Source organism: Suricata suricatta, chromosome X, assembly GCF_006229205.1.
Source record: "Suricata suricatta isolate VVHF042 chromosome X, meerkat_22Aug2017_6uvM2_HiC, whole genome shotgun sequence".
NCBI lineage: Eukaryota > Metazoa > Chordata > Mammalia > Carnivora > Herpestidae > Suricata > Suricata suricatta.
In genome coordinates, this window is record NC_043717.1 from 1,986,146 (window position 1) to 1,988,591 (window position 2,446).

The following is a 2,446-nucleotide window of genomic DNA, read 5'->3' on the forward strand; positions in this document are numbered from 1 at the left end:
ATCCATCCATCCATCCATCCATCCATCCATCCATCCATCATGTCTATCTATCTATCTATCTATCTATCTATCCATCCATCCATATATCGACAGTATATAAACGCCTTTCCTGACTTCAGAAAGAACCTGAAGGGAATAAATTACCTGAAAAGACCAGCTGTGGTCATATCCTCAGACATTATAAGGGCATATTAAGGGTTAAGTGGTGACTCGTGGAAAATGGAAACATCAGGAAGGTTCTTTCCATATTCTGAGGCTTACATTCAAGAGACATCATTGTGTGGAGCTTGACCCAAAGGCATTTGTATATTTCCCCACAAGGTAATTCCTCAAACGTTCTTCTTCCATTTTATTTGTTTTAGTCTTTTGAATGGTCTGAGGGGCAGATTTTATCTTAACCAGTTCCTAGAATAAAAAAAAAAAACAACGATGTTTTCCTATACCTGCCCCTCATAATGATGTCTACCTTTCCTGGGAAAACTTGGGAATGAAACACAAAAGGAAACTTGATGCCACTTCCCAAAACAGTTAATCCAGTCTCCCCTCATGTATATCCTCAAACTCAAGAAATTCTAGAATATTCCAGAGTCCAGCTGGAAAGAGGAGTCTTGCTGTAATACGTAGAGAAGCTAGCAGGGTACCAGCCCACCTCACGGAAGACACTTCATGATACAGGTATGAGTTTTCGGGTTTACAATGTATGAAAAGGGTTGGGTGCAAATGCCAAGTCACTCTTCTTTCAAAGGCCACTTTCCCCTGGCTAATTTTTCCCCTTCCGTGTGGTAAAGTGTCTACGTGATGGTGCAGACCATCTTCAGACGCCTGAACAGAGCACCTTTAGTGCACAAGGGGGAGCAAGACAAGGGGAGTATGTTGGGCATCTGAGCACAGAGCTTCCGTTCTCCTGAAACACCCGTTAGTCCCACACATTGAAGAGTGAAAACTCAAAGCTTCCTCTTGCCCAGCACACCATTGTTGGGTGTGATGGATGACAAAGAGAAGGCAGGACACGGGACTCAAGAATCGGAAACACACAAGCCAGTGATTTCAGAACGGGTCACCTTAAGAGTCAAGATCAGAGAGGACGGGGATGAGGGGCACCTGCGTGCCTCAGTCGGTTGAGCGATCGACTCTTGATTTCAGCTCAGGTCACGATCTCATGGTCGTGGGACTGAGCCACGTGTCAGACTCTGCGCTAATAGCATGGAGCCTGCTTGGGATTGTCTCTCCCTCTCTCTCTTCCCCTTACCCCCTTCAAAATAAACAAATAAACATTTTTTAAAAAAGATCCAAGAGGTCACATGAGTTATCTGAGCCCTAACGGGTAACCTAAACGACACACCCATCTGGGGATTAGGAAGGTCACTTACTGGAAATAGAAAGTGAGTTTGAAAACCGTGTGCCCTGTCTACTTTTGTGTCCTAAATGTGTGTGTTATGCTCTACTGATGGACTCAGTTTTCACTCTGGGAAGAGCCTTTGTCAGATGCTTGACCCTTTTGGGTTGTTTCTCCAAAGACGCCGGGTGACTCTGGGAAAGCCTTGGCTACTCACTAAACATGATGATGCGAGTTTACTGTGCCAGTGCCACTGTGAATAAACATCGCACATTCTGAGATTTAAACTCAGACAGATGCCCTAAATGCCTAACTGGAAAAGCCCCTGTCCTTTGGAAAGGACTTGACTACCTGCAGAGACGATGCAAGTCAGGTACCCTCACAGCGCGTGGGCACAAGGTTAATTCCGTGCATGTGTTTCCTAATGGCGCGTCTTATGGCAAACGGTATCAGTGCTATTCTTGTCTATTATCAAATGTCAAAAGCAAAAAAGGAGGGAAGAAATGCGGTCTAAAACGCTAAGCGCTAATTTTTCAGGCTCCATGAAGCTCAGTGAATATTTTCCTTACATCTGAATGCCCCCCCCCCTTGGAAAATGGATGTTAAGAGATGGTCACCGTGTCAAAAATAAGGCAAAATAAAAAAATAAGACCCTTCATTAGCCTCAACTTTGTAAAAATGTGCGGTTATCTAACACAACGCAAAACATGAGAACATTTACCACGTTTTTTATAATCCTGCTCTATGGCCCTTTGGGAGAGATTTTTATGAAAGGAAAGGGTACTCAAGAATTGTGACAAGTTAGAGTCGTATGGACCAAACATTGAGAGATCTTCCTAAATGTTCAGTCTCCCCCGAAGGCTTATTTGAATGTAGTTCTGAACCAGCCTGTGAATATTCTTAAGTCTTCTCCGCACTCCAAATAAATTTTTAAAAAATAGTAATAGTTCAGTAACTTGCTTATGGTCTCACGAGTCTCACAAGTTGATTTGTGGCCACGGCAATCGGATGTTATTAAAAAAATAATAAAAGGCAGGTACCCACTCTGTCTAGAAAGAGTAAGGTAGATCTCAAATGGCACAGGTATTAGAATATAATGTTTTAGCTAAA

The 2,446-nt window shown here is 43.0% G+C and overlaps 1 long non-coding RNA gene across 1 annotated transcript in view; it reads right to left on the reverse strand.

The window, feature by feature from the left end:
• Positions 1-399, reverse strand: part of LOC115283829 — a 2,060-nt gene extending 1,661 nt beyond the window's left edge. The window contains exon 1 of the long non-coding RNA XR_003905072.1: positions 262-399. This is a non-coding gene — a long non-coding RNA (uncharacterized LOC115283829). The remainder of the gene's footprint in view (positions 1-261) is intronic.
• Between the last annotated feature and the right edge of the window lie 2,047 nt (positions 400-2,446).